Source organism: Dama dama, chromosome 18, assembly GCF_033118175.1.
Source record: "Dama dama isolate Ldn47 chromosome 18, ASM3311817v1, whole genome shotgun sequence".
NCBI lineage: Eukaryota > Metazoa > Chordata > Mammalia > Artiodactyla > Cervidae > Dama > Dama dama.
This window is the reverse complement of record NC_083698.1, coordinates 109,084,894-109,104,309: the sequence shown is the minus strand read 5'-3', so window position 1 is coordinate 109,104,309 and position 19,416 is coordinate 109,084,894.

The following is a 19,416-nucleotide window of genomic DNA, read 5'->3' as shown; positions in this document are numbered from 1 at the left end:
GGTGGGTCTCTTGTAGACAGCATATATAGGGGTCTTGTTTTTGTATCCATTCAGCCAATCTTTGTCTTTTGGTTGGGGCATTCAACCCATTTACATTTAGGGTAATTATTGATAGGTGTGGTCCCGTTGCCATTTACTTTGTTGTTTTGGGTTCACGTTTATACAACCTTTCTGCATTTCCTGTCTAGAGAAGATCCTTTAGCATTTGTTGAAGAGCTGATTTGGTGGTGCTGAATTCTCTCAGCTTTTGCTTATCTGTAAAGCTTTTGAATTCTCCTTCATATCTGAATGAGATCCTTGCTGGATACAGTAATCTAGGTTGTAGGTTATTCTCTTTCATTACTTTCAGTACGTCCTGCCATTCTCTTCTGGCCTGGCGGGTTTCTATTGATAGATAAGCTGTTATCCTTATGGGAATCCCTTTGTGTGTTATTTGTTGTTTCTCCCTTGCTGCTTTTAATATTTGTTCTTTGTGTTTGATCTTTGTTAATTTGATTAATATGTGTCTTGGGGTGTTTCACCTTGGGTTTATCCTGTTTGGGACTCTCTGGGTTTCTTGGACTTGGGTGGCTATTTCCTTCCCCATTTTAGGGAAGTTTTCAGCTATTATCTCCTCGAGTATTTTCTCATGGCCTTTCTTTTTGTCTTCTTCTTCTGGAACTCCTATGATTCGAATGTTGGGGCATTTCACATTGTCCCAGAGGTCCCTGAGGTTGTCCTCATTTCTTTTGCTCCTTTTTTCTTTTTTCCTCTCTGCTTCATTTATTTCCACCATTTTATCTTCTACCTCACTTATCCTATCTTCTGCCTCCGTTATTCTACTCTTGGTTCCCTCCAAAGTGTTTTTGATCTCATTCATTGCATTATTCATTTTTAATTGACTCTTTTTTATTTCTTCTAGGTCTTTATTAAACATTTCTTGTATCTTTTCAATCTTTGTTTCCAGGCTATTTATCTGTAACTCCATTTTGTTTTCAAGATTTTGGATCATTTTTATTATCATTATTCTAAATTCTTTTTCAGGTAGATTCCCTATCTCCTCCTCTTTTGTTTGACTTGGTGGGCATTTTTCATGTTCCTTTACCTATTGGGTATTTCTTTGCCTTTTCATCTTGTTTAGATTGCTGTGTCTGGAGTGGGCTTTCTGTATTCTGGAGGTCTGTGGTTCCTTTTTATTGTGGAGGATTTACCCAGTGGGTGGGGTTAGACGATTGGCTTGTCAAGGTTTCCTGGTTAGGGAAGCTTGCGTCAGTGTTCTGGTGCGTGGAACTTGATTTCTTCTCTTTGGAGAGCAATGGAGTGCCCAGTAATAAGTTTTGAGATGGGTCTATATGTTAGGTGTGCCCTTGGGCAGCCTGTATGTTGACGTTCAGGGCTATGTTCCTGCGTTGCTGGAGAATTTGTGTGGTATGTCTTGCTCTAAAACTTGTTGGCTCTTGGGTGGTGGTTGGTGTCAGTGTAGGTATGGAGGCTTTTGGACAGTCACTTATTACTTAAAGTTCCATGTAGTCAGGAGTTTTCTGGTGTTCTCAGGTTTTGGGCTTAAGTCTCCTGCCTCTGGATTTCAGTTTTATTCTTCCTGTAGTCTCAGGACTTCTCCAGCTATACAGCACTGATAAGAAAACTTCTAGGTTAATGGCGAAAAGATTCTCCCCCGTTAGGGACACCCAGAGAGGTTCACAGAGTTACATGAAGAAGAGGAGAGGGAGGAGGGAGATAGAGATGAGCAGGAGGAGAAAAAGGGGGACTCAAGAGGAGAGAGACAGATCTACGCAGCTGTCTGTTCCCAGAGTGTTCTCTGTAGCCCAGTCACCTACAAAGATTCACAGAATTGGATTGGGAAGAGAAGGGGAAAGGAGGAAATAGAGGTGTTCTGAGGTAGAAAACAGAGAGTCAAGATTGGGAGAGAATAATCTTCGGTTTAAAAATAGGGCTTCTCTTCTTTTTTTTTTTTTTTGTAAGGTTATAGTGTATTGAAAATGAAAATTAAGGAGTAGTAGAGGAGTACTAGAGGACTTTAAAAGAAATGAGAAAAAGAAAAATAGAAAATAGAAGAGAAAAAGGAAAGAAAAAAGAAGAAAAAAGAAATAGAAAAAAAAAAAAAGAAAGAAAGAAAAAAAAATTTTTCCCCTAATTAAAAAAATCGTAAAAATCTATGGAAATGAAAGTTAAGGAGTAATGGGGGAGTAATAGGGGATTTTAAAGGAAAATAAAAGAGAAAAAATAAAAAAGAAAAAATAAAAAAAAGAGAAAAAAGTAAAATTATATCTAGGAGTTTCTCTGGAGCTGTTGCGGTCAGTGTGGGTTCGGCTCAGTTTCAGATAGCTCCTCGTTCCAGCTTACGCTTCTCGGTATCTACAGGCCCCTTCCCGTGTAGTCAGTGTTTTCTAGAGGGATTTTAATCTGTTGCACCAGTCCCTTCTGAAGTGGTTCCCTTTGTTTATTTGGCTTCTGTTTGCCGGTCTCTTCGGAGCCTCATTTCCGCCCTGACACAGGCGGGCGGAGGTGGACTCTTATTCAGGTAGCTAGTTCCGTCGCTCCGCGGGGAGGGGCTGGCGCCACGGGGACGGGCTGGCGCTGCCGGGAGGGGCCGACGCTGCCCTCTCCGTCTGCGCTGCTCAGGCTCCCGGCTGTTCTATATGGAGCGCGCCCCGCGCTGCGCGAGGTTCCAGCCCTCCGGTGTTCCACAAAAGCGCGGAAGGAAAAGCTGCGCCTGCTCTCTGTGCCTTCCCCGTCAGAGCGGTCCAGGCAGCCAGGGGCTCGGTGGGCGCACTCTCCCCAGGTGTGGCGCGCCCCCTCCCTTCCGCGGACCCAGTCTCAGTTTCCGCTGGCGCCAGTCGGGTGCGCGCGCCTTCTGCCCTCCGCGTCCCCAGCCCCAGTCCCCGCCCGCGCCGGTCGGGTGCCTGCGCCCTGTGTCTCGCCGCGACCTTCCCCTCCCCCCTGCCTCCTGCCTCCGGCGGAGCTGGGCCGGTCCGCAGCCTGCGAGCTCCTCTCTGGACTTTCTCGGTCCCTTTGTTCTGCGAACGGCCGGCAGTGTGTTCGGGCGGTTAATTTTCTCTCTGTCTTTTGGTCTCCCACAGTTCAAGTTGGCAACTCACAGAAGCTCCCTCCGATTGTCCTCAGGGCACTCAGGCCCGGACCCTACCCCAAGCAATGCGGCGTAAGACTTCCCCGGACGGATCTCCGTCCGTAGCTCTTTTGTCTCACTTTTTATCTTTTATATTTTGTCCTACCTCCTTTCGAAGACAATGGGCTGCTTTTCTGGGCGCCTGATGACCTCAGCTAGCCATCAGAAGTTGTTTTGCGAAGTTTGCTCTGCGTTCAGTTATTCTTTTGATGAATTTGTAGGAGAGAAAGTGGTCTCCCCGTCCTACTCCTCCGCCATCTTGGCTCCTCCCCCTATCTTGCTTTTTATAGTTTCACTTTTCCCCCTCCTGGCTTTCGCTGCATTGATCTAATTTTCTTTATTCCTTTCCCCCCTCAATTTAGTAATCTAATTCATTTTGTTATTCTATTGGCTATATTGCTTTAGCTTGTGTTTATAGTGAAATGGAAAAACACTGTATACAAATAAGTACTTAACAGATTCTCTTCAGCAAAATGATGACAATGGCAACATCATCAATGAAACTATCTTAAATCTTCTAAATCCACTTCATTTTGCTGACATCATCTAAAACAAAGTTCCTAATTTTAGGGTTCTCCAGTGGACTTTCTCCTTTTGATTCTCGGGCTGCCTACTTGCATGAATGCTGCTGCCTTGCTTAATGCCTCTTCACACACGTTGCTCGTGACTTTCCACATTTGGATGTTGTTCTTTGAAGTGGAATTCTCTTATCATCTGCCTTGCCACGTAGTTCACTCCATGACTGACACAGCTTCTGTCTACTAAAACTTAAAAGTGGTAATCAGAAGTAGTTTCTGAAATTCATTCAACTAGTACTGAATTTATGGAGCACCTGAGATGGCCAGATGATGTTCTACATTGTGTAGGTACAGGAGTAAACAGATGAAGGGGGGTCAGATTGGCAGTTAACAGATAATAGCAAATATATAAACAGTTAGGTATATAATACAATGTCAGAAGGTAACAAATGCTGGGAGGAACAGTAAAGAAGAGAGAGGTGACAGGTGATAATGAAGTTGCTTCATAAAATAGAATAAAATTTATTTATTAGTTCTCTATTTTTTTAGCCAAGCCACACAACTTGCAGGATCTTAGCTCCCCTACCAGGGTCTAAACAGAACCTGGGGCCTCAGCTGTTAAAACACCGAGTCCCAGCCACTGAACCACACTGAACCAGGGATTTCCCTGAAATTGCTGTTTTATTTTATTTAATTTATTTATTTGGCTGCACCAGGTCTTAGTTGCGGCACATGGGATCTTCACTGTGGCATGTGGAATCTACTTCCCTGATCAGGGATCAAACTTGGGCACCCTGTATGGGGAGCATGAAGTCTTAGTCACTGGACCACCAGGGAAGTCCTGTTTTAGAGAAGGTGGTTAGTGAAGGCATCTCTGAGGAGGTGATATTTCAGCAGAACCCTGGATGCAGTGGTGGAGAATCTTGCAAATATGTGGGAGAGAACCCTCCAGGCAGAGGAAGCAGCAAGTGCAGAGGCCCTCGGGGTATGGGGGGTGGGGGGCTGGGCTCACCTGCTCCAGGAGTCCCAGGCCTTTATCAGCAAAAGTGAGGGCGGGGGGTTCCCTCAGGGATGAGTCAGCGTGGGACATGGACTGTCTGGGGGGCCATGGTAAGGATTTGGGGATTGTATGTTAACCATAATCAGAAGGCACTCAAGAGTGTGGGCCTGGGCAGTCACGTTGTCTGACTCAGGTTTTAGAAGGTAAGTCTGGCTGTGGCAGAGAGCAGATGGCCAGGAGCAGGGCTGGCATGGGAGCAGAGTTAGGAAGCAAGTTCAACAGGAAAGACGAGTGCTGGGGACCCGGACAGCTGGTGGCAGGGCAGAAAAAGAGACATCATACATCCAGCCCCACGGACTGCAGCCCGCCAGGCTCCCCTGTCCATGGGATTTTCCAGGTAAGAATACTGGAGTGGGTAGCCATTCCCTTCTCCAGGGGATCTTCCTGACCCAGGGGTTGAACCCAGGACTCCTGCATTGCAGGTGGGTCTCTACTGTCTGAGCCACCGGGGAAGTCCTTGTGATATTGTGCCGAGGATTTGATGTAGAATGTGAGAGAAAAACAAACTTCCGTCAGAGATGATGCCAGCATGTTTAGGGTTTTTTGTTGTTGTTGTTGGTTTTGCTTTTGGTTCTTTTGTCCGTACCATGAGGCTTGCAGCATCTTAGTTCCCCAAACTACGCCCTCAGCGTGAAAGCGCAGAGTCCCAACCACTGGGATGCCAGGAAATTCCCGACGCCAGGGTTTTAGACCTGAGTCAAAATGATGATGATATTTACTCAGGAAAAAAAAAAAAAAACACAAGGAAAAAGCTGGCTGCATGAACTTATAATCATGAAAATTTTTACTTTGGTAATCGTGTGCCCAAAGAGGGTGATGCAAGGAGAAACCAGAAAGCAAGATGCTGCGAGCACCAAATGCCAGCCAGGTTGTGGAGCCACGGGAACTGCGGGAATGCACAATGGCACAGCCATTTTGGAAGGCAGGCAGGTTGTTCTTAGAAAGCTAAACACACTCTTAGCTTATGATCCAGCAGTCACACTGCTTGGGGTGCACACAAGTGAGATGATAAGTTAAATCCACACAAAAACCTGCATGTGAATGTGAATAGCTGCTTTATTCTTGGAAGCAAACAAAATATCCTTGAGTGGGTGAATAAACTATCGTACGCCCATACAAAGGAGATAAAATGATAGGAGATTCAGTGATAAAAGTAAATAAGTAATGAACCACAGAAAAGACACGGTGGAAGCTTGTGTGTGCACTCAGTCGTGTCAGACTCTTTGCGGCTCCATGGACTATAACCTGCCAGGCTCCTCTGGCAGGCCAGAATACTCTGCTAGGCAAGAATACTGGAGCAGGTTGCCTTCCTTCTCTAGCAGATCTTCCCGACCCAGGGATCCAACCCACATCTCGTGTCTCCCACATTGGCAGGCAGGTTCTTTACCAGCAGCGCCACCTGGGAAGCCCACGTATTACTAAGTAGGAAAAAAACCTATCTTAAACAGCTTCCCCAAGTATAATTTCAATTATGTGAGATTCTGGAAAAGGCAAAACTCTGGTGACCATAAAAAGATCAGTGGTTGCTAGGGATTTGGGAAGAGAGAGGGACGGATAAATGCCCAGAACAAAGGGGATTTTTAGGGCAGTGAAACCACTCTGTATGATACTGTAATGGTGGATACATGTCATTCTACATTTGGCAAATGCATAGAATGTACATCACAAAGAGTGAAGCTAATGTGAACTACAGACTTCAGTTAAAACTAAACTATGGGCTTTAGTTATTTGTTAATAATTATAAATATTGGCTCATCGATTGTAACAAAAAAGAGAAAAAGGAAGCAAGAATCATCATGCATCTTCTGTTAGGTTTACAACTAGCAAAAATGAGCTCACCCAGGAAAAGCCAGAGAACCTTCTTCTACCGACACTTGGAACCTGGGAGCTGACCAGGAAAAGGAGGCGTCATTACTCCAGGCTCACTGGGTGGTTTACCCTCTGGCCTCTTTCAAAGATCAGTTTCAGATTCTTTGAATCATTGCCTGAAGAAGGTTTGTTTGTTTGTTTGTTTTTCCCGTTCAGAAAGCACCTCGACTTCCCTGGTGGTCCAATGGTTAAGACTCCTTGTTTCAAATGGAGGGAGCACAGGTTCAATCTCTGGTTGGGGAAGTTCCTGCATGCTAAAAGGCCAATATATATATACGTAGGCCTTGAAGTGGCTCCTGATACTCAGATTTCCTGCTGTTTACAGAGAAGATAGGCAGGCCAGGCTCTTTCTTGCCCTGCTTTTTGGTGGTTGATCACACATGAACATCCCCCAAATATCCTGTTGATGTCAGATTTGACAAAATTATAGATATAGTGAGTGGCTCTGGGACCATATCCTTTTTCAGAGACAATAAATTTCTTATAATTCCAGGGTCCAAATAAAATGAATTTGTTACATCACTGCTTAAAAAATAAATGTTATGATATTGATTCTTTCAGGTTTAACATATCAAGCTATGCAAGCAGAGCACATTTTAAACGAATTGTAATTTATTATTCCCACTGTTTGAAAAAACGCATTCTGGTCACACACGATCTTTGCTTAAGGTCTTCGTGTGTGCACAAGCTGTCGGGTCTTTACTCCGGGACTACAACAATGCTGGTGGGGATAAGGCAGTAGTCACTTGCTATGAGTGAGCCAAATGGTTTCTAAAGACCAGTGGGCAGGTTAGGCAGCGTGCAGTAGCACAGACTGCTTTGGCGTAAAGTTTTTATAGGCCTCCCCTGGTGGCCCAGTGGTTAAGAAACCACCTTGCAATGCAGGGGACCCTGGTTCGATCCCTGGTCTAGAAGATCCCATCTGCCTCGGGGCAACTTAGCCTGTGTGCTACAGCCACCGAGCCCCTGCTCTAGAGCCCGTGTGCCCCAGCACCAAAGCCCGCATGCCCTAGCGGCCCTGCCCTGCAACGAGAGAAGCCACCGCAATGAGAGACCCACACACCGCAGCTAAAGAGCAGCCCCTGCCTGCCAAGGCTACAGGGAGGCTCTGCGTAGCAATGAAGACCCAGTGCAGCCAAAAATAGAAATAAATAATTTTTTAAAGAGCTTTTATAAATTAATAGGAAAAACACTCAGAAAAATGAACCCAGTATGTAAACAGACAATTCTCAGAAAATACATAAAAAGTCATTAAAAATAATGAGACTAACTGGTAAGCCAGAAGTGCAAGTTTAAATGCTGTGAAACAGGGACTTCCCTGGCCATCCACTGGTTAATACTCTGTGCTTCCACTGCAGGGAGCAGGGTTCAATCCCTGGTCAGGGAACTAAAATCCTGCATGCCTCGTGGCACTGCAAAAAAAAAAAAGAAAATTTAAAACTAAATTAAATTAAATTTTTTAAATAGTAATAATATGGAACATCATTTTTAGTCAATTCAAGATGATAATTTTGGGGAGAGTGGAATTAAATTTTCAAGAAGTGAAAGTCAGTGCAAATGTGAATAGCACTTTGGAAATCCATTTCTAGATCCTTAAAAACCCCTATCCTTTGATCTGGAAATTCCCCTTCTCAGACTATCTCCAAAATATTTTTTCAATTGTAGAAAATAATATAAAAAATGCTGAAGTTATTACTAATAATAACAAATATAATTGAAAACAACCTTATCATTTAAAAATAAAAATCTGATAAATAAGCTAAAATATATTCATATAATGAGATATTATGCAGCCATTTAAAATGATGTGTTTTAGCTATTTTGTTTTTGATGGTTCCCCAAGTTTTCTGCCTGGGTACTAGTGGTAAAGAGCCCACCTGCCAATGCAGGAAATGTAAGAACTGAGGGTTCGATCCCTGGGTCGGGAAGATCCCCTGGAGGAGGGCCTGGCAACTCACTGCAGTATTCTTGCCTGGAGAATCCCATGGACGGAGGAGCCTGGCAGGCTACTGTCCACAGGGTCGCACGAGTTGGACACAACTGAAGTGACTTAGCATCCACTCACTCACAAGTTCCTGCCATCTGCCTAACACCTAGAGTCTTCTCTAAGTTTACCATAATAAATTTAGCTTATTTTCTATTGGGGACATTTAGGTTATTTCCAGAGAAGGCAATGGCACCCCACTCCAGTACTCTTGCCTGGAAAATCTCATGGACGGAGGAGCCTGGTGGGCTGCAATCCATGGGGTCACTAGGAGTCGGACACAACTGACTTCACTTTCACTTTTCACTTTCAAGCATTGGAGAAGGAAATGGTAACCCACTCCAGTGTTCTTGCCCGGAGAATCCCAGGGACGGGGGAGCCTAGTGGGCTGCCGTCTATGGGGTCACACAGAGTCAGACACAACTGAAGCAACTTAGCAGGAGCAGCAGCAGGTTATTTCCAAGCTTTTTTCCATTTTAGACAACACTTGAGCAATTATTTATGTGAACATTCAGATGCACTCTAAAGACCAAGAAACACCTTGAAAGATGTCTTCAAAAGCAGATCTACTCTTGGAATCCCATGCTGGGTCTCTGAGCCAGCCCCACAAGCTTGGTGAGAGCCCCAGCCTCCATCACTCCTTCCAGACCCAGAGGAAATGTTCACAGTCCCTCTTAAGATCACAGCTCCCAGGACCTCATGTTTGTATCAGAACACCATGTTTGTCTTCCCTGAAGTCTCCACAGGCAAATCTGGAAACTGCTCTGGGACAAGCATCCTTGTCCCTGGGAAGAGAGGTAAATCCCTCCGAGGTGTTTGCAGGCAACTGGGCCGCGAGAGATAAGGAGCAAACACTGAATTGTTCTCTAGGGAGGAACTGAAGGTGCCTAAGTGTAGTCGCAGATGCAGAGGGAAATAGACAGGCAAGCGGGGGTGCCTGAGGGGGCCCTAGGGAGGGGGCCACATTAACACTCTGGTCCCCAGTTACGTGCTCTTCAGTTGGTGTGGTTCTCCTGCTAGCCAGTTGTTCTAGCACCCTCCCCCGAACCACCAGGGATGCTGCCCTGTGCTCTGAGGACCAGGGAAGGGGCGGTTACAGCTGTGGGGGTCTGGTCTCGCTGCGCTTTGTTTTGACAGGAGGACCAAAGTTGCAGCAGGAGCCTGAAGTGGCAACTTCTTAGTTTAGGAAATGCACTGTACAAAGCTGGAAGGAAATGACCCAGTTCTCTGTGAACATCATCTTCACAGAGAATTTAGTGATGGGACTTGCCTGCTGAGAGAAAATACAATTGTTCCCCCAGTTAATGAAGCATCCCAGGTCTTGTTGGTGATGGAGGAACCACCTGGAGCACTGAACAAGCCGCTTTCCTGGAGACGTCATAGTTAGGGTTCCAATGTAGGCGTGGGACTGATGTGTCAAGACAGCATTACTTTTTCTGAGAAGCATGACAGGGGTGAGGGAGATGAATGCAAGAATGCACAGAGGCAAGGGGAAGTTAAAGGGCAAAGTTTATTTCCAGTTCGGGAAATAAGGAGAGCTGCTGAGCCATCTACTAGTGGCCTTTACCTGGAAAGTATCAGAGAGCTCCGCCTCCGGGTACCGGTCATGCCAAGGACCCTACAACTACCCCGGGCTATTTCAGTACACCTACAGATCACCAATGACATGAATGTTAATATTTTATCATTCCAACTTGCACTTCTAAAAGTCCTCATTAATTTCACTAGATAAAAACTGGCAAGCACGCTGGTGCAGATGAGAATCACAGCCTCCTTGCGGTGTCTGTGTGCCAGCTCGTCTGGGAGCCTGGGATGATTTGCCCTCCCTGTCTCCGCTCCATAAAGGGGCTAATAATTAGCATTTGGAAGCCAAGTCACGCTTCCCCACTGGAGGCCATTTGCTGATTGTTCATTAATTAATTAAGTGATTGGTTAGCACTTCCTCTAGCACTGGCTAGTAAAGACCTTTGAGGCACTCTCCCCCTGCCCCCCCCTACACACCCTGGTGGGAGAAGAATTTCCATCACCTCCTTGAAAGCCTTAGACGTGTGTGTGGGTGTGTGTGTCTGTGTGTGTATGTGTCTTGTGTTGTGTAGCTTGCATAGTGCCCTGCACAGGGAAAACACCTAAGTAGTGAATGTGTGGATATGTGAATAAATAGACACAGGAAAATATATACTTTCTAGCTTTTTCCCATTAGTAAATTTTCCTTTAAACTTTAGCTTGAAAGAGAACTTGAAAAGTAAAAGTGTTAGGCTCTCAGTCGTGTCTGACTCTTTGTGACCCTATGGACTGTAGCCTGCCAGTCTCCTCTGTCCATGGGATTTTCCCAAGCAAGAATACTAGAACACGTTGCCATTTCCTTCTTCAAGGGATCTTCCCAACCCAGGGATCGGACTCGAGTCTCCCGCACTGCAGGCAGATTCTTTACCATCTGAGCCATCAGGAAAGTCCAGTATCACCCAATCTAATCTCATTTTAAGTCTTAGGAAACAAGAGAATACATATGTGATCTCAGCTATTAAGAGCACAGACTAATCTATATGGGAAAAGAATCCGAAAAAGAACAGATATATGTATATGTATGCTTCCCAGGTGGCGTGGTGGTTAAGAATCCGCCTGCCAATGCAGGAGACCCAAGAGACTCAGCTTTGATCCCTAGGTCAAGGAGATCCCCTCGAGTAGGAAATGACACCCCCCCCCGCAGCCTGAAAAATTCCATGAACAGAGGAGTCTGGCAGGCTATAGTCCATGGGGTCACAAAAAGTCAGACACCACTGAGCGACTGAGCACATGTATGTGTATCACTGAATCACTTTGCAGTACATTTGAAACTAATGCAACATTATAAATTAATTATGCATATAACATTATAAATTAATTATAATCCAATAGAAAATAGAAAAATTAAAAAAAAACAAAAGACGGGACTTTCCTGGTGTTCCAGTGGTTAAGATTCTGCTCTTCCACAGGGGGCGAGAGTTCTATCCCTGGTCAGGGAAATAAGAGCCCACATGCTTCGTGGCACAGCCAAAAACAGAACCACAGACTAGACTATAAGTTCAGTCTGTTTCCGCTAGAGAAAGGTGCCTGGTCTACCTGCCTTGAGCCCCTGCACAAATGCTGTGTATGCCTTCTGCCTCACCCAAGCTGGGTGTACTGACACTCCTCCAGGAAGTGTTTGGACAATGAACAAGAATGAGGGGCTGAGGGTATGGGCAGATCATTCTCCCTCGCTCACCGGCAGCTCTGAGCGTGAAGAAAGGTGAGACTTGCCACATTTTGAAGAATTCTATAACCTTCCAGGTAATTGCAGCATCGAAATGAGAGTGCCCACCATCTCAGGAACCCCTGTGTTTCAGAGCTAATTCAGACTGTTTTCAGACCACTTCAGAGCCTCTGGTGTTAGAATTCAATATCACTATAATTATTTAAAACCTAAGATGGAATTAATTTTAAGATGATGACTCTTCAATGAAAAAAAAAAAAGTTAAATTCAAATTAGTTCAATCAGGTCTCCTAGAAGATTACAAGATTTAAAATTTTAAACTGTTGACCAAAACAAGGGAGTGAGGCTTGGGAATGTTTATCTTTGCTTTTCATGAGGCACAAATGGTAACCCCCTTGTACTGCACTTTCAACATTTCAGATCCGTTATCTTATTTGATTATTTGAGATGGGTACAGAAAATGTCATTATCCCATTCTAACAGATAATGAACTCTAGAAATTGAAATAAGTTCATCATGAAACCACCAATTCAGAGTTGGATAATTAAAATGAGAAAAGACCTTAGAAATTACCTATCCCAATACCTCATTTTTGGAGAAGGAAAAGGCAACCCACTCCAGTATTCTTGCCTGGAAAATCCCATGGACAGAGGAGCCTGGCGGGTTCCAGTCCATAGGATCACGAAGAGTCCGACACGACTGAGCGGCTAACACTATACCTCATTTTAGAGATGAGAAAACAAATGTCCATCCTCTCTTTCATCTTAAAATAACATTTCTCTTGATATCATCATCTTCACAATTTACAGTAAATAACTTCCTGTATCATTAGCAACTAACCAACCTTATATAATGCTTTGATTAAATAAAGCCTATACCATGAATTCTCATCACTCCTGTACTAAAAGATAATTTGAAAGGTATTATTATTTTAAACGTATAAATTATTATTCCTGGGTGAGTCTAAAATGAACATATGTCAAAACTTTTATTTAACTAATGGGGAACCAGTAAAATGTTACAACTGATTCAAAGGATAACTCAGAGAACAGGAGATGATATAAAAATGATTTTATAGAATATGCAGAATAGATCTGTATGCCGGGCAATGATTAACTTGAGTTTCTATGGACAAGAATTATTTGCATTATTATCAGTTTTCTGCAGTTTACAAAGTTGTAAAACAGCTCAACGACAAAGAAAGATAGCCTAGAAGCATGAGCTACACAGGATACACCCAGTAATCGTTTGAGCACATTTCAGTCTTTCAACATTTTTTCCTACATTTGTAAGAATTCAACTTGAGTACTACCAAATATTGAATAAGTAAATAATAGTCATTCTATACAAAATTTTCGAGAGGATCAAAAAGGAAGGAATACTTCCCAACTCATTCTATGAGGCCAGCATTACTCTATTACCAAAACCAGACCAAGACATTACAGAAGAAAAACTGTCAACCAATATTCCTCATGAACATACATGTAACTATTCTTACCTAATTAAATATACCAATATATAACAAGGATAGTGCATCAGGATTAGGGGGGTTTCTCCCATGAACACAAGGTTGGTTTAATATTGAAGAATCAGTTAATGCTGGGACTTCCCTGGTGATCCAGTGGCTTAGACTCCCAAAGCAGGGGGGCCAGGTTCAACCCCAGGTCAGGGAACTAGATCCCACAGGGCGCAGGTGAGAAGTTCACATGCTGCAACTAAAAGATCCTGCATGCTGTGACTAAAGACCCATGTGCCGCAGCTAAGACCAACAGAGTCAAGTAAGGAAATAATACATAGTTTAAAAAAGAATCAGTAATGTAATTCACCAAATAAACAAATTCAAGAAAATGAATAGCATCTCACTATTGAGATGCAGAAAAAGCATTTGACAATATTCATCATCCATTCCTAAGAAGGGTACTTCTTCAACCTGAAAAAGGGCATCTGTGAAAAACATACAGTTAATATCATACTTGACTTCCCTGGTGGCTCAGATGGTAGGGAGTCTGCCTGCATTGTGGGAGGCCTGGGTTCGATCTCTGGGTAGGAGGATCCCCTGGAGAAGAAAATGCAACCCACTCCAGGATTCTTGCCTGGAGAATCCCATGGACGGAGGAGCCTGGCAGGCTACAGTCCACGAGGTCACAGAGAGTAGGACACGACTGAGCGACTTCACTTTCTTTCTTTCTAATGATGAGAGGCTGAGTGCTTTCCTCTGTGATTAGGGAAAAAGCAAGTGTGTCCACTCTCATCTCTTTTTTAACAGTGTACTGGACATTGCAGTCAGGGCAGTAAGGCCTGAAAAATAAAGAAAGAAAGAAAGGAAGCAGTAAAGGAAAGAGAAAAAGCTGTCTTGGGAGTTCCCTGGTGACCTAGTGGTTAGGACTCCAGGCTTTCACTGCCATGGCCTGGATTCAATCCCTGGTTGGGGAACTGAGATCCCATAAGCCACTCAACATGGCCAATTAAAAAAATGGGGGGAAAACCTATCTCTATTCATAGATGACATCATCATCTATGTAGAAAATTTGATGGAATCTACAAAAAAGCTAACAGAACTAGTAAGAATTTAGCAATATTTTTAAGATGCAATATTAATTTACAAAAATCAATATATTTCTATATGCAAACAATAAACAATTGGAATTTGAAATTTGAAAAATTACATTTATGATCACATCAAAACAAATGAAACAGGGATCTATCTGATGAAAGATGTGTGAGCTCTGTACACTGAAAACTAATAAAACACTGCTGAAAGAAATCAGGGGAGACCTAAATAAAGGGAGAAATATATTTATTTGGAAGATTCAATCTTGTTAGAGTCAACACAATTACAATCAGAATCCCAGGAGGCTTTTTTTTAGGTATTGACAAGCTGGTTTTAAAAATCAGCATGGAAGTGCAAAGGACCTAGACTAGCTGAAACAAATTCAAAGAGGAAGTTTGAGGAATTGCACTACCTGATTTAAGACTTATTATAAAACTACAGTAATCAAGACAATGTGATATTGGTGTAAAAGCAGACAAACAGATCAATAGAACAGAAGTCCAGAAACCCATACGCTTATACAGACATCAGTTGATTTTCAACAAACCTACAAAGGCAACTTAGATGAAGGATAATCTTTTCCACAAATGGTGCTAGAACAATTTGATATCCATATGCAAAAATGATAACTTAGACCCTATACCATACACAAAAGTTAACTCTGAATGTAAAACCTAAAACTTCTAGAAGAAAATCTGTTGACCTTGATTTTATCAAAGATTTCTTAGCTAGAAAACCAAAAATATATATCTGAAAAAGGACTTCTATCCAGAACTTTTTTTTTAACTCTCAAAACTCAACAATAAGAAAGTAAATTGGGAATCCCCTGGCAGTCCAGTGGTGAGGACTTTGCGCTTTCACTATAAGGGACATCGGTTCAATGAACAAAGATACCACAAGCCATCTGACAAGGCCAAAAAATGGGAAAAAAAGAAAGAAGCCAGATATGAGAGACTCCATACTGCATGATTGCATTTATATAGATCTCTAGAGAATGCAAGCTAATCTGTAGACACGGATCAGCAGTTACCTTGGTTCATGACTAGGAGCCTGGTATGAAGCGAGGCGTGGGCAGAGGCAGAGAGATGGGTCAGAAGAGGGCCTGAGGAGACTTTGGGGTGATGGATGTGCTCACTATCTTGTGAGTTCACAGTATCTTGTGGCAGTTCACAGTTTATGTCAAAACTTATCAGATTGTACCTTCAAGTGTGTGTACTTTATTGTATGTCAATTACACCTCAGTAAAGTTATTATTAACTAAGACCTACCATTAGAAGGCTTCATTGCTTTTTTGTGCAATTTAGGTTGCCACCATGGTTTGGGAAGCTTGCTTTGGAATGTTAAGATGATGTAACAAGATAGTCCTTTCCCCAAATCCCAACGCGACACCCATGTCCTTATCTTTGAAACTGGATCCACACTGCCGTCCCCCCACAAAGCACAGAGCATTCTTGGGGCATCCCTCGGGATGGTGCCTACTTCAGCTCTAGGTAGCAGTGGCCCCGCACAGACTCACCTTCCACCTTGGTTTGCTGGATGTGTTGAGCTGCTCCAGCTGCTGGGCAGGACCTCTCACGCACCCTCATCGGAAGAGAACAGTCTTCCCCGAAGGAGGAAGACTGTTTTTCAGCCAGTTTCAGGGAGGTCTCTGGGCAACCACCACCAAGACAGGCCTGGGTGGGGGATCAGGGTAAGTCCCAGAACACAAGCTGGGAGACTTTCTGTACTTCTTGTGCTTTGGAAGGTAGGATGTGGCCCAGGATGCTTTTCATCCTTTGGGAAAGCAAAAGGATGAGCTCAACTAGATCTTTTTTTTTTGAAACTTGAACCTCTTTGACATAAAATCAACCCAGAATATTTGTCACCAAGATAAAAAAGTTGGATTAACCCTACTTCCTTTCCACATGTACCTGTCAGACTTAATTGCTCTATTTAAATTTCGTTCCCTTCCACGTACATTTTAACTATGTTTTCTCCTGATGAAACGGTTGGGAAACATGTGAGAGCCACACAGTCTACACCCCGTACTTTTAAGAGGATGTAAGATGGCAGCCCCATCCTCAAAGTCCAGTGCCATCTCCCTTTCCTTGTCTTTCATCTGCAACAACTGTCTATAACATTCATGAACAGAAAAAACACGTAAAACATATATCCGCGTGCTCCTAAGTCTGAGGTTATAAAAAAAAAAAAGTCAGCAAAGATATCTTTCGATATCCAAAAGCAGTGAGAATGAAAAGGTATTGTTACTTAGGAGAGTGGAAATGAGATCCCCGCAAAAAGTATGCTTAGACAGCAGGAAAGTACTTCCCTCTTATTAATGACCATCTGCAGCCTAGTCCCTTAAAGTCAAGAAGCTTCTTCCCAGCAGCACGAGGATCTCCACCCAGGAACAGAGAACTCTGGGAATCAGGCAAACAGACTTCATGTCCCAGAGATGAGCACAACGGCATACCCCCAGGTCCAGCAGAGCACTGCTCTAAGGAAGTCACAGCAAAACTGCCAGTGCAGTGATGAACCTCAACAGCAGCAACTGCAATAAAAGCTACCACGTACCCGTCACTTACTGTGGCCCAACACCACGCTAACTGCTCTAAATACATTCTTCTATCCAGTCCTAGCAATCAGCGGAGGGGGCGTTGATGAAGGATGTCTCCAGCTCTCTTTCCAGATGAAGAATAAGAACCAAGAAGGACTGGGATGATTTTTCTCACACTGATTCCAGAAAAGTCAAGGAGAACGGCCTGGCGTGGACAAACAATAATATTATGTAGGACCTACTTTTAGAGTTGCAAGCTCTTCAGAGGCAAACAGGCATCGGTGTGACACAGTAAAGCCCTGTGAGATGCAAGGAAGGTGCTGGGCTGGTTTGACTTTGGGACCCACTTGCTGCTCTTTGAAGTCTCAGTTTCTCTGCTGCTGCTGCTTTTTTTTTAATCTTTCATTTATTTATTTTTGGCTGTGCTGGGTCTCTGCTGCTGCACAGGCTTTTCTCTAGTTGTGGGAGTAGGGGCTGCTCTCTAGTTGTGCTCGGGTTTCTCACTGCTGTGGCTTCTCTTTTTGCAGAGCACGGGCCCTAGGGCGTGCGGGCTTCAGTAGCTGCGGCATGCGGACTCAGTAGTTGTAGCTCCCAGGCTCGAGAGCACAGGCTCAGCAGTTTGTGACGCACGGCCTCAGCTGCTCCATGGCACGTGGGATCTTCCCGGATCAGGGATCGAACCCGGGTCTCCTGCTTTGGCAGGTGGATTTTTTACCCCAGAGCCACCAGCGAAGCCCCTCTGCTTGTCTTCTTGATACAGAGATATAGGCTCCGTCTTCTCTCCAAATCGAAAGCCATGATAACCAGACATGTACTCCCACCTCCCGTATTAATTCACCAGCATGTAAGGAGGGCTCGCTTAAATGCTTACTGTACACTGGGCACCGAGCTGTCAAGGACAGCTCCCCAGGCTTGCCGCGATCAGAGAAGGCACAAAAAGAAGCAAAAGGCCATGATGCAGTGGGATGAGTAAGATGAATAAATGGGCAGAACCTGGCATGGTGTCATGGAAGCCTTCCAGAGGCCCGGGATATCAGGGGAGGGGAATGCCCTGGCCAGGCCTTCTTGCTGTTCGGGGTGCTGGTGGCTCGTTCAGTTTGTGTTCAGGAGAGGTGGCTAAGGAAGGGACTAAGCCAAGTGTTGGAGAGCAGAAACAGCACTTAGGTACCGGAGAATGGTCGACGCTTTGTTACCCGGGGAAGTTTGAGGTGGGAGCAGCAGAAAAAAACTGGTTAAGAGCCACTCATGGAGGACTGTCTGCGCTCTGTTAAGAAGCTCTTTTTCTTTTTTTAAATTTTATTTTGTGTGTGTGTGTGTGTGTGTGTGTGTGTTTCATTGACACAGAGCTGATTTACAGTGTGTAGTTTCACATTGCATAGCAGGTGATTTAGATTTCTTTTCCCTTCTAGATTATTATAAGATATTGAGTATAGCTCCCTGTGTTGTAAAGTAGGTCCTTGTTGGTTGTCTACATTTGACTGTATAGCTCTAGACAGTAGTGTATATATGTTAATCCTAAACTCCTAGTTTATTCCTCCCCTTTCCCCTTTGGTAAGCATAAGTTTGTTTTCTTTGCCTGTGAGTCTATTTCTGTTTTGTAAATAAGTTCACTTACATCACTTTTTTTTAGATTTCGAATGTAAGTGATCTATCATATAGTATTTGCCTTTCTCTGTTGCTCTGACTTCACTTAGTAGGATAACCTCTGGGTCCATCCATACTGCTGCAGATGGCATTACTTCCTTCTTTATTACGGCTGAGTAATATCCCCCTGGGCTTCCCTGGTGGCTCAGATGGGAAAGAATCTGCCTGCAATGCAGGCGACCGGGGTTCAATCCCTGGGTGGGGAAGATCCCCTGGAGAAGGAAATGGCAACCCACTCCAGTATTCTTGCCTGGAGAATCCCATGGACAGGGGAGCCTGACAGGTCCATAGTGTCGCAGAGAGTCTTGGGCACGACTGAGTGACTAACACTTTCACTTTCACTAATACCCCACTGTGTTTATATACCATTCATTCTTCTTTATCCATTCATTTGGCAATGGACATTTAGACTGAAGAAGCTGTTTTTCTTTTTTAAAAATATTTACTTAGGTTTGGCCACATCTGGTCTTAGTTGCAGCATGCGGGATCATCAGAGCAGCATGCAGGCTCCTCTCTGATTGTGGTGTAAAGGCTCAGTAGTTGCCCCATGGCATGTGGATCTTAGTCCCCCAGCCAGGGATCAAACCTGGGTCCCATGCATGGCAAGGTGGATTCATAACTACTGGACCACCAAGGAAGTCCCAAAAGTCCTTTTCCTTGATGAGCACAGGAAGCCTTAAGAATTTTAGGCAAGGAAAAGCATTGTTTTTCTGGTTCAGTTACTAAGTTGTGTCCCACTCTATGTGTCCCCATGGACTGTAGCCTGCCAGGCTCCATGGAATTCTCCAGGCAAGAATACTAGAGTGGGTTGCCGTTTCCTTCTCCAGGGGATCTTCCCAGACCAGAGATCAAACCCACGTTTCCTGCATTGGCAGGCAGATTCTTTACCACTGAGCCA